This window comes from Phyllobates terribilis, unplaced genomic scaffold, assembly GCF_046119375.1.
Source record: "Phyllobates terribilis strain yellow unplaced genomic scaffold, ASM4611937v1 Scaffold_636__1_contigs__length_917067, whole genome shotgun sequence".
Taxonomy (NCBI): domain Eukaryota; kingdom Metazoa; phylum Chordata; class Amphibia; order Anura; family Dendrobatidae; genus Phyllobates; species Phyllobates terribilis.
The window spans coordinates 456,147-468,602 of record NW_027363396.1 but is presented as its reverse complement, the minus strand read 5'-3'; the positions used below and the strand labels follow the sequence as shown (position 1 = coordinate 468,602).

The window sequence follows — 12,456 nt, the reverse complement described above, 5'->3', positions numbered from 1 at the left end:
TCTTGGATTCTGTCGGTATGGAATACCACAGGAAAAAGCAGAAAATCCTCCACAAAAGGGTCCGGATTCCTCCAGGAGACTCGCACCAATCAAGGTACAGTCATAAGATCTTAGCCAAAAGGCCGAGAAGCGATAACCAGAATTGGTTTCAAACTACGGAGCCACCCAAGGATCCTGAAAAGTCCATTTGTGGAGATGAGCTCCTGGACTCCCGTTAAGAAGACATGTTGTCAACCTCTAGATCCCTTACATGCCTGCACTTTTCGGCTTGCTGCTGCTGCAATCCACGCGTTTTAGATCTGCATAACTCCACCTCTTTAAACACAGCACCTTCACCCCCTGCTGTTCCCACCCGCCTCAACACCGTTGGAAGGGAGGAGAACCAATTAAGGCGGGGGGTGGGGTGGAACGAGCAGCTGTCTACCCTTAGCAGGAGGGCTCCTGATTACATACCTCTCCTGCTGCTGCTGCTGCTGGCTGTCCAGCAGCAGACTGAAGGTGGCTGCTGCTGTGCACAGGTATATAAAGGCTCAGAGCCTATTATGACACGCGCAGCCAGCGTTCCATTGCCACATTCCATCTACTGCAGGCAGGATACCTGGCTGGCTGAATGTCGCTGAGAAGCTCACAGAGACCGCCATAAGCAACAGTTTAACAGAATGCCACAGACTAATCAACCAAACTTTTTGGGTTGGGTTCTCTTTTATAGTCTGCAGGCATTAAATGAAAGAAGTCAGTGTTCCAGCAGAGGGAGACAACGTTTCAGAAAAGGCATTGTAGCAAACCAAAAAAGAAATTTTAAGCGCAGCAGAGTAACCAGCGCACATACCTGTTAGCTCAGGTGAGTTTAAAAGGCTGCTGTTGATAACAAGGGCATTTGCTAAATAGATGGTGTGTGTGCAACAATATACTGAAAGGTCAATTATATTGTGCAGCTTATCTCACCACCTGTAGTTATTTAGGTGAAAGCTCCAAAATGCTTGCCTAATATGTCTGTTTATCCAAAAGGAAGTAAAAAGGGAGAGCTAGAAAGATAGCATTGCATCACATTACATGGCAATGCAATGCACAGTTGCTGAAGTTGAACCAAAATGAGCTTGTAATCTGGCTTCTGCAACTTTGAACATGAAAAATCCAATGAGGAGAAGAAAAGCAAAGCCAAAGAGTCCATCCCAAAATCCGACAAACAAGCAAAATGAACAAAAAACATTGAATTCAATTCTTTCTGATTTTAGAAACTGCATTAAAGAAGGGGTGCACCGGTCCTGGAGATACTGCAATACCAGGTCAATGCGTGGAGTGGACAGAGCAAGCTCTTTTTCCATCTCCCTGTTCTAAAAATCCATTTAATATATGGTCCCCAGATAGGGGACGTATCAGATATTAAACTGATAAGAACAGATACTACACTTGATCTTAGCCAAAAGGCCGAGAAGCGATAACCAGAATTGGTTTCAAACTACGGAGCCACCCAAGGATCCTGAAAAGTCCATTTGTGGAGATGAGCTCCTGGACTCCCGTTAAGAAGACATGTTGTCAACCTCTAGATCCCTTACATGCCTGCACTTTTCGGCTTGCTGCTGCTGCAATCCACGCGTTTTAGATCTGCATAACTCCACCTCTTTAAACACAGCACCTTCACCCCCTGCTGTTCCCACCCGCCTCAACACCGTTGGAAGGGAGGAGAACCAATTAAGGCGGGGGGTGGGGTGGAACGAGCAGCTGTCTACCCTTAGCAGGAGGGCTCCTGATTACATACCTCTCCTGCTGCTGCTGCTGCTGGCTGTCCAGCAGCAGACTGAAGGTGGCTGCTGCTGTGCACAGGTATATAAAGGCTCAGAGCCTATTATGACACGCGCAGCCAGCGTTCCATTGCCACATTCCATCTACTGCAGGCAGGATACCTGGCTGGCTGAATGTCGCTGAGAAGCTCACAGAGACCGCCATAAGCAACAGTTTAACAGAATGCCACAGACTAATCAACCAAACTTTTTGGGTTGGGTTCTCTTTTATAGTCTGCAGGCATTAAATGAAAGAAGTCAGTGTTCCAGCAGAAGGAGACAACGTTTCAGAAAAGGCATTGTAGCAAACCAAAAAAGAAATTTTAAGCGCAGCAGAGTAACCAGCGCACATACCTGTTAGCTCAGGTGAGTTTAAAAGGCTGCTGTTGATAACAAGGGCATTTGCTAAATAGATGGTGTGTGTGCAACAATATACTGAAAGGTCAATTATATTATGCAGCTTATCTCACCACCTGTAGTTATTTAGGTGAAAGCTCCAAAATGCTTGCCTAATATGTCTGTTTATCCAAAAGGAAGTAAAAAGGGAGAGCTAGAAAGATAGCATTGCATCACATTACATGGCAATGCAATGCACAGTTGCTGAAGTTGAACCAAAATGAGCTTGTAATCTGGCTTCTGCAACTTTGAACATGAAAAATCCAATGAGGAGAAGAAAAGCAAAGCCAAAGAGTCCATCCCAAAATCCGACAAACAAGCAAAATGAACAAAAAACATTGAATTCAATTCTTTCTGATTTTAGAAACTGCATTAAAGAAGGGGTGCACCGGTCCTGGAGATACTGCAATACCAGGTCAATGCGTGGAGTGGACAGAGCAAGCTCTTTTTCCATCTCCCTGTTCTAAAAATCCATTTAATATATGGTCCCCAGATAGGGGACGTATCAGATATTAAACTGATAAGAACAGATTTTTTTGATTGAATATATCTTTTATTAGCACAAAAAATAAGTTAACAGACAGTGTACAGTGCCGCAGCCCAGTACACACAGAATTCTACATCATATTTACATAGCATGAGGATACGACGCACTAACTAGACACATCACACCCCTATGCTACACAAAACACTCAATCTGAAAGAAAAAGCATGTCAACCAATACAGTACGACGAACCGTGATAAGGGATGGGGATTGGGAAAAAGGGGATGGGGAGGGGAAAATCACAGGCCCGAAGCTTTATTGAAAGACAAGACACATAAGGGGAGAGGGGGAGGAGGGGTTTAGTCCTCGTCCTCGTCCTCCGGACCGTCCATGATGGAATAGTCTCTGAGCAGGCTGTGGATCAGCCTGCGGCAGTCCTGGATGGACATCCTCTCCCTCCTCAAGATGAGCCGGTTCCTGGCGACCCAAACGGCATCCTTGAAGCAGTTCATAAGGCGCCAAGCCTCCTGGATGGCTCCGACGGTATGAACCCCAGGGAAGAGTCCGTAAAGCACAGAATGGTGCGATAGGCTCGCCCTGGGGACAGAGTTCCTCAGGTCGTCCTCAAGTGCAGTCAATAGGCGCTGTGCAAATCCGCAGTCCCAAAAAGTGTGCAAAGATGTTTCCTCCACGAAGGGGCACCTTGGGCAGTACCGGGTCTTGCACAGGTTCCGGGCATGCATGAATGACCGGACGGGCAGTCCGCCCTGAATCGCCATCCACGACAAGTCCTTGTGCCCGTTGGTCAGCCTGTCAGACGACACATTTGTCCACACAGTCTCCAGCGTGTCCTGGTGAAGTCCTGTGATGTTCTCCACGTCATCCTTGGCTCTGATTAGCTTGTGGATAGTTTTGGGCTTCCACAAGTCAGGCTTGAGTCCCTCCAGTTGATGCTCCCCCACAAATCGAACGACGTCTCCGTAGAACCATGGCGTCGTCCAGTTGTAGGGGAAGGAGCTGTCCCACTTGTCCCAGCCGAGTCGCCTCCAAAGAGGAAGCAGGAAGAAGCGAGACATGGACCTGCCCGCGGAGCCATTCTTGACTTGCAAAGTCCGGCGGACACAATCACACACAAAAGAGGATCTCAGGAGGGTGGGGATATCTGGAACGCCCTTCCCACCCTTGCGAGGCTCCTTGTACATGACGGCCCGCCTGACTCTGTCCATCTTGGATCCCCAGACAAAGTGAAACACTGTCCTGGTAATGGCCCTGCACACAGTGACGTGTGGGGGCCAGGCCTGCGCCGTGTACTGCAAGACGGGCAGGACCTCATTACGTAGGATGAGTGCCTTACCCTCACAAGTGAGGTGTCTGAGGCTCCAGAGTCCGATCCGTTGCTTCACCTTGGCCAAGCGTTCTTGCCAGGACTTGAGGGCCGCTCCTTCCTTCCCGAACCAGACTCCCAGCACCTTGAGGAAATCCGGTTGAATGTTGAAGGGGAAGGGGGCGGAGGAGGCCGGCTGCCAATCCCCGAAGAGCATGGCTTCCGACTTCCTGCAGTTGACTTTGGCCCCTGAAGCCCGGCCGAACCTCTCACACGTCTGGACGAGGGCGTCGACTGAACCACGATCAGCGCAGAAGACGGTGACGTCGTCCATGTAGAGCGAGCACTTGACCTCGTGTCGTCCCGGACCCGGTGCGGTGATCCCTCTGATCTCTCCATTCTGCCGGATAGCCTCTGCGAAGAGTTCTATAACACAAACAAAAAGAAGAGGTGATAGAGGGCAGCCTTGTCTGACCCCAGAGAGGACAGGGAAGGGGTCAGTCTTCCAGCCGTTCACCAACACCGAGCTGTGGATATCAAAATACATCAGACGGACATACGAACAAAACATGTTACCCAAACCTAACCGGTGCAGAGCTCGGCCCATGAACTCGTGGGAAACCCGGTCGAAGGCCTTCTCCTGATCCAAGGAGACCAGGGCCGCGTGTGCGCGGCGGACCTTGATGTACTCGACCGTGTCCCGCACGAGAGCGAGGCTGTCTGCGATGCGACGTCCAGGAATGCCGCAGGTCTGGTCCGGGTGGATGATCCGTCCGATGACCGTCTTAAGTCGTGTCGCCATAGCCTTGGCCAGGATCTTGTAGTCCACGTTGAGCAGAGTGATGGGACGCCAATTCCTCAGGTCGCACCTCTCTCCCTTCCGCTTGTACAGGATCGTGACCATTCCTTCCCTCAAAGATGGAGGCATTCTACCCTCCACCACCATCTCCTCGTACAGGTCCAACAGGTCCGGACAGATGAGGTCTCCCAGCGCTACATAGAGCTCCGCTGGAAGACCATCACTGCCCGGGGTCCTGCCGGTCCTAAAGGATTTAGCGGCAGAGAGCAATTCGCCCACCATCAGAGGTTTGTCCAAGGCTGCCGTGCCTGCAGGATCAAGATGGTTAGTGATACCTGACAGGAACTTATCAGCAGCGTCGGGGTCGGTAGTCTTGTGGGAGTAGAGTTCGCTGTAGAAGTCGCTGACGACCCTCATCACGTCCTCCTTCCCACGTCGCATGTTTCCGCTCTCGTCTCGCAGCTCGTTCAGGGGCGTGTGACCGGCATGAAGTTTCCTGAAAAAGAATGAGTTACATTTCTCACCCTTCTCCAGATTCTCCACTTTGGAACGGAAGATGATTCGCTTGGACTCCTCCTCAAAGTGCCTTTTCAGGCTCTTCTTGGTCTCCTCCAGCTCCTCCCTCACGTCCCAGCCGCAGTGAAGAAGGTCCTGCAGCGACCGCAGCTCGCGCTGCAGCCCTCTGAAGTCCCTCCTCTTCTCACACGCCTGTTGTCGACCCTTGGCCTGAAAGAAACAGCGAAACTCAAGTTTAACATATTCCCACCAATCAGAGACTGTTTGGAAGCTACCCTTGTAGGACTGCCACATTGCGTAGGCTGCTCTCAGCTCCTCCACGACTTCATCCTGAGCCAGCAGAGCACAATTCAGCTTCCAGGAGCCGGGGCCGGACGGAAAACCGTCGCCGAGGACACCTTGTAAGTGAATGGCTCTGTGGTCGGAGAAGAAGCAGGAGACCATCGAGTGCCTACTCTGCCTGACTGCCCGAGAGGTGAACACAAAGTCAATCCTGGAGCGGAGTGAGCCATCGGGTCGGCTCCACGAATAGTTCGTGGAGCCTCTCCCCATGGAGCCCACCACGTCCTGAAGAGAGGCCTCGGTTACCATCTCGATGAGCAGCTTGGACGTGATGTCCAACTTGGCAGATGTGCCAGAACTACGACCGTCCTCCTCGATGGGGCAGTTGAAATCCCCGGCCATCACTAAGGTCCTGGTGGTGGCAAGCTGAAGCCGCAGGGTCTGGAAAAGCTCCAAACGCTCATTCTTCAGTGGGGACGCATACACGTTGATGAACCTGACAGGTTCTCCCGCCCAGTTGCCATCTACAACAAGAGCCCTGCCGCAGATGAGCTCCTGGACGGACTCAAGCGTGAATGCGCCCCCCCTGATCAGAATTGCGACCCCCGCAGACTTGCAGTCACCCCCACCGGACCAGTAGGATGAACCGTGGGACCACTCCCTGGCCAGATGTTTGAAGGACCTAGAGGAGGGAAGGGAACATTCCTGCAACATATAAACATCACACAACTGGGAAGTAAGGAAGGCATAAATAGTCTGACGTCTGAACTTGTCCTTGATGCTCCTGACATTAATGGAAAATAAGTTATTAGCCATCATGTAGGGAAAAAAGAAAAAGTTAGCGCAGGCAATACACCTTAGTTACCACTCCGGTCGGGTGGTCCCTCGTCGGTGTTGACTGCTGGTGACGGGATCACCAGCAGGCCCTCTTCCTCCATCTGGTCAAGCAGCGCGGCCTCGATCTCGGCGACCACCAGTTCCTCCTCTTCTGGCTCGGCCACCAGGGTCTCAACCATGTGCTCCATCTCTTCTGGCTCAGGGAGGGTATCCTCCTTTTCGCCTACGAAATCCAGAATCTTCTTTTTGGAGGATTCAGTAGCAGGGCTGTCCTCCACCTTCCTCGTTCCCCGGGTTGGAACTGGGGAGACAAGAAGGGGAAAATCCTCCTCGGAATAGATAGCGGCGGGTGGAGGAAAGGTTAATTCCACCGCTACCATGGTCTGGGGAGGGAGAGTGGCTGCCGGGGCAGGGGAAAGGACACCTGCTGAGGAGTAGGGGAAGGAGGAAGAGGAAGTGGAATCCTCAGCAGGGGTGGCCGGGGTGGGGGGGGATTGGACGGGGGTGGCAGGGGGAGGGATCGAGAGAGGGGTGACAGAACTCTTACCCTCCTTTGACTTTTTCTTCTGCTTCGGAGCTGCTGGGACCGTCGCTGTGGCTTTGGCCACCGACTCCTTGACCGCTTTGGCCTTGGTCGTCTCGGCCTTGGCCGCTGGGGCCTTGGTCGTCGCGTCCTTGACCTTCACAGGCCTGGTCGTCGGGGCCTTGTCCTCCGTAGCTGGGGTCGTCGCAACCACCGATGCCCAGGATCTCTCACGCCTGGGGCAATCCTTGTACAGATGAGCCGCCAGCCCACACAGGTTGCAGGACGTCTTCTTCGGGCAGTCCTTCGAGCTGTGTCCCGTCACTCGACAAATCCTGCAGGCATCCTCCTTGCAGTCCTTCATCTCGTGGCCGTTCTTGCCGCATCTCCTGCAGTTCCGCGGCATGTCCGGGTAATAGATGAGGCCGTAGGAGTTGCCCAGGGAGAATGTCGGGGGCAGGTGCCGAAGTCCGTCTGAGTACGCCAGGTCCCTGTGAAGTCTAACGGTCACCGACCACTTACCTGTCCAGAAGCCGAGTCCATTCAGGATGTGAGAGGGTTCCTTCACAACCAAACAGAAGCGTCTCAGGAAGGTACAGATGTCTTGGCCTGGGGTGTGCGGGTTGCGCATGGAGACCGTGATCCTCCTTTCATCCCTCTGGATAGGGCAGCTACCTGTAAAGGCAGAGAAAGAATTATCCGGTCCTTTTGCGCTTACCATTTCCCAGAACCTCCTGCAGGTGTTCACAGTGGCGAAGGTGATGAAGAAGATCCCCGTCAAGAAGGTCTGGATGCTGAGGGTGTCCGACCTGGAGAAGCCTCGATCCAGCAGCATCTTCTGGCAGAACATGTCCGAGGACATGTCCGGCACCCTCCCATCCACTTCCTTCAGCTTCAGGGCCACCGTCTGCCGCATCCATGGCTCCAGGGCTGGAGCTTCGTGGCGGGGCTTCTGGGGTCCCTTCTGCTGGCCAGTCGTGGAGGCAGAGTCCTTGGGGTCAGAATCGGCTCCTGGCTGGGCCCTCCTGGCTGTCCCCAGCTCCAGGCTCTTCTTTTCGGCCTTCCTCGCAGCGCTTGCCATGGCTTTCCTCCTGCAGTTACTTCTTGGAGCTGGATCTGGAACTCTGCCCGGAATGGGTGGAGCTATGCAGATTCTTCTCCCGTCGTGTTCTGGACAAATTCCCCGAAAGGTCTTTGTCTCGATGATTTTCTTCCTCGAAGATTCCACAGGACAGCCCGATTCTTCTCCGAGTCTTCGTCTTCTTCTGGATTCTTTAGAGCTTCTTCCTCCCACCGATATCCGCCTTCGTTCTCCGATGTCAGCTGGGATCCGAAGCTCTTCTCCTTCCGAGTTCGATCGCTCTCGTCAAGTGTAGATCGTAGCTCTTGAGTTCTTAAAAGAACAGATACTACACTTGATCTTAGCCAAAAGGCCGAGAAGCGATAACCAGAATTGGTTTCAAACTACGGAGCCACCCAAGGATCCTGAAAAGTCCATTTGTGGAGATGAGCTCCTGGACTCCCGTTAAGAAGACATGTTGTCAACCTCTAGATCCCTTACATGCCTGCACTTTTCGGCTTGCTGCTGCTGCAATCCACGCGTTTTAGATCTGCATAACTCCACCTCTTTAAACACAGCACCTTCACCCCCTGCTGTTCCCACCCGCCTCAACACCGTTGGAAGGGAGGAGAACCAATTAAGGCGGGGGGTGGGGTGGAACGAGCAGCTGTCTACCCTTAGCAGGAGGGCTCCTGATTACATATCTCTCCTGCTGCTGCTGCTGCTGGCTGTCCAGCAGCAGACTGAAGGTGGCTGCTGCTGTGCACAGGTATATAAAGGCTCAGAGCCTATTATGACACGCGCAGCCAGCGTTCCATTGCCACATTCCATCTACTGCAGGCAGGATACCTGGCTGGCTGAATGTCGCTGAGAAGCTCACAGAGACCGCCATAAGCAACAGTTTAACAGAATGCCACAGACTAATCAACCAAACTTTTTGGGTTGGGTTCTCTTTTATAGTCTGCAGGCATTAAATGAAAGAAGTCAGTGTTCCAGCAGAAGGAGACAACGTTTCAGAAAAGGCATTGTAGCAAACCAAAAAAGAAATTTTAAGCGCAGCAGAGTAACCAGCGCACATACCTGTTAGCTCAGGTGAGTTTAAAAGGCTGCTGTTGATAACAAGGGCATTTGCTAAATAGATGGTGTGTGTGCAACAATATACTGAAAGGTCAATTATATTGTGCAGCTTATCTCACCACCTGTAGTTATTTAGGTGAAAGCTCCAAAATGCTTGCCTAATATGTCTGTTTATCCAAAAGGAAGTAAAAAGGGAGAGCTAGAAAGATAGCATTGCATCACATTACATGGCAATGCAATGCACAGTTGCTGAAGTTGAACCAAAATGAGCTTGTAATCTGGCTTCTGCAACTTTGAACATGAAAAATCCAATGAGGAGAAGAAAAGCAAAGCCAAAGAGTCCATCCCAAAATCCGACAAACAAGCAAAATGAACAAAAAACATTGAATTCAATTCTTTCTGATTTTAGAAACTGCATTAAAGAAGGGGTGCACCGGTCCTGGAGATACTGCAATACCAGGTCAATGCGTGGAGTGGACAGAGCAAGCTCTTTTTCCATCTCCCTGTTCTAAAAATCCATTTAATATATGGTCCCCAGATAGGGGACGTATCAGATATTAAACTGATAAGAACAGATACTACACTTGATCTTAGCCAAAAGGCCGAGAAGCGATAACCAGAATTGGTTTCAAACTACGGAGCCACCCAAGGATCCTGAAAAGTCCATTTGTGGAGATGAGCTCCTGGACTCCCGTTAAGAAGACATGTTGTCAACCTCTAGATCCCTTACATGCCTGCACTTTTCGGCTTGCTGCTGCTGCAATCCACGCGTTTTAGATCTGCATAACTCCACCTCTTTAAACACAGCACCTTCACCCCCTGCTGTTCCCACCCGCCTCAACACCGTTGGAAGGGAGGAGAACCAATTAAGGCGGGGGGTGGGGTGGAACGAGCAGCTGTCTACCCTTAGCAGGAGGGCTCCTGATTACATACCTCTCCTGCTGCTGCTGCTGCTGGCTGTCCAGCAGCAGACTGAAGGTGGCTGCTGCTGTGCACAGGTATATAAAGGCTCAGAGCCTATTATGACACGCGCAGCCAGCGTTCCATTGCCACATTCCATCTACTGTAGGCAGGATACCTGGCTGGCTGAATGTCGCTGAGAAGCTCACAGAGACCGCCATAAGCAACAGTTTAACAGAATGCCACAGACTAATCAACCAAACTTTTTGGGTTGGGTTCTCTTTTATAGTCTGCAGGCATTAAATGAAAGAAGTCAGTGTTCCAGCAGAAGGAGACAACGTTTCAGAAAAGGCATTGTAGCAAACCAAAAAAGAAATTTTAAGCGCAGCAGAGTAACCAGCGCACATACCTGTTAGCTCAGGTGAGTTTAAAAGGCTGCTGTTGATAACAAGGGCATTTGCTAAATAGATGGTGTGTGTGCAACAATATACTGAAAGGTCAATTATATTGTGCAGCTTATCTCACCACCTGTAGTTATTTAGGTGAAAGCTCCAAAATGCTTGCCTAATATGTCTGTTTATCCAAAAGGAAGTAAAAAGGGAGAGCTAGAAAGATAGCATTGCATCACATTACATGGCAATGCAATGCACAGTTGCTGAAGTTGAACCAAAATGAGCTTGTAATCTGGCTTCTGCAACTTTGAACATGAAAAATCCAATGAGGAGAAGAAAAGCAAAGCCAAAGAGTCCATCCCAAAATCCGACAAACAAGCAAAATGAACAAAAAACATTGAATTCAATTCTTTCTGATTTTAGAAACTGCATTAAAGAAGGGGTGCAACGGTCCTGGAGATACTGCAATACCAGGTCAATGCGTGGAGTGGACAGAGCAAGCTCTTTTTCCATCTCCCTGTTCTAAAAATCCATTTAATATATGGTCCCCAGATAGGGGACGTATCAGATATTAAACTGATAAGAACAGATACTACACTTGATCTTAGCCAAAAGGCCGAGAAGCGATAACCAGAATTGGTTTCAAACTACGGAGCCACCCAAGGATCCTGAAAAGTCCATTTGTGGAGATGAGCTCCTGGACTCCCGTTAAGAAGACATGTTGTCAACCTCTAGATCCCTTACATGCCTGCACTTTTCGGCTTGCTGCTGCTGCAATCCACGCGTTTTAGATCTGCATAACTCCACCTCTTTAAACACAGCACCTTCACCCCCTGCTGTTCCCACCCGCCTCAACACCGTTGGAAGGGAGGAGAACCAATTAAGGCGGGGGGTGGGGTGGAACGAGCAGCTGTCTACCCTTAGCAGGAGGGCTCCTGATTACATACCTCTCCTGCTGCTGCTGCTGCTGGCTGTCCAGCAGCAGACTGAAGGTGGCTGCTGCTGTGCACAGGTATATAAAGGCTCAGAGCCTATTATGACACGCGCAGCCAGCGTTCCATTGCCACATTCCATCTACTGCAGGCAGGATACCTGGCTGGCTGAATGTCGCTGAGAAGCTCACAGAGACCGCCATAAGCAACAGTTTAACAGAATGCCACAGACTAATCAACCAAACTTTTTGGGTTGGGTTCTCTTTTATAGTCTGCAGGCATTAAATGAAAGAAGTCAGTGTTCCAGCAGAAGGAGACAACGTTTCAGAAAAGGCATTGTAGCAAACCAAAAAAGAAATTTTAAGCGCAGCAGAGTAACCAGCGCACATACCTGTTAGCTCAGGTGAGTTTAAAAGGCTGCTGTTGATAACAAGGGCATTTGCTAAATAGATGGTGTGTGTGCAACAATATACTGAAAGGTCAATTATATTGTGCAGCTTATCTCACCACCTGTAGTTATTTAGGTGAAAGCTCCAAAATGCTTGCCTAATATGTCTGTTTATCCAAAAGGAAGTAAAAAGGGAGAGCTAGAAAGATAGCATTGCATCACATTACATGGCAATGCAATGCACAGTTGCTGAAGTTGAACCAAAATGAGCTTGTAATCTGGCTTCTGCAACTTTGAACATGAAAAATCCAATGAGGAGAAGAAAAGCAAAGCCAAAGAGTCCATCCCAAAATCCGACAAACAAGCAAAATGAACAAAAAACATTGAATTCAATTCTTTCTGATTTTAGAAACTGCATTAAAGAAGGGGTGCACCGGTCCTGGAGATACTGCAATACCAGGTCAATGCGTGGAGTGGACAGAGCAAGCTCTTTTTCCATCTCCCTGTTCTAAAAATCCATTTAATATATGGTCCCCAGATAGGGGACGTATCAGATATTAAACTGATAAGAACAGATTTTTTTTTTTTTTTTTTTTCTCCTCAGACGAGGAAATTCCACAGTCTATGGAAACCAGACAAAGGAAAATTCCATCAAAAACAGCTGCGTCAAATCCAATACGCAATTTGCTGTCCCCATCATCATCGGAAATATTTATTTCATATTTCAAAACAACAATAACAAAAATCAAGAGGTACTAACAATA

At 49.9% G+C, this 12,456-nt stretch overlaps 5 non-coding genes and 1 pseudogene across 5 annotated transcripts; all 6 read right to left on the bottom strand.

The window, feature by feature from the left end:
• Positions 1 to 1,249: 1,249 nt before the first annotated feature.
• Positions 1,250 to 1,440, bottom strand: LOC141234270 (U2 spliceosomal RNA). The gene has a single exon (XR_012300253.1). It is a non-coding gene; the product is annotated as a U2 spliceosomal RNA (small nuclear RNA).
• A 1,115-nt stretch (positions 1,441 to 2,555) lies between these two features.
• LOC141234518 (U2 spliceosomal RNA) lies at positions 2,556 to 2,749 on the bottom strand. Its single transcript, XR_012300495.1, has one exon. It is a non-coding gene; the product is annotated as a U2 spliceosomal RNA (small nuclear RNA).
• Positions 2,750 to 8,310: 5,561 nt separating this feature from the next.
• Positions 8,311 to 8,388, bottom strand: LOC141234621 (U2 spliceosomal RNA; annotated as a pseudogene).
• Positions 8,389 to 9,503: 1,115 nt separating this feature from the next.
• LOC141234269 (U2 spliceosomal RNA) lies at positions 9,504 to 9,694 on the bottom strand. The gene has a single exon (XR_012300252.1). It is a non-coding gene; the product is annotated as a U2 spliceosomal RNA (small nuclear RNA).
• Positions 9,695 to 10,809: 1,115 nt separating this feature from the next.
• On the bottom strand, positions 10,810 to 11,000 carry LOC141234468 (U2 spliceosomal RNA). The gene has a single exon (XR_012300447.1). It is a non-coding gene; the product is annotated as a U2 spliceosomal RNA (small nuclear RNA).
• A 1,115-nt stretch (positions 11,001 to 12,115) lies between these two features.
• Positions 12,116 to 12,306, bottom strand: LOC141234583 (U2 spliceosomal RNA). The gene has a single exon (XR_012300545.1). It is a non-coding gene; the product is annotated as a U2 spliceosomal RNA (small nuclear RNA).
• Between the last annotated feature and the right edge of the window lie 150 nt (positions 12,307 to 12,456).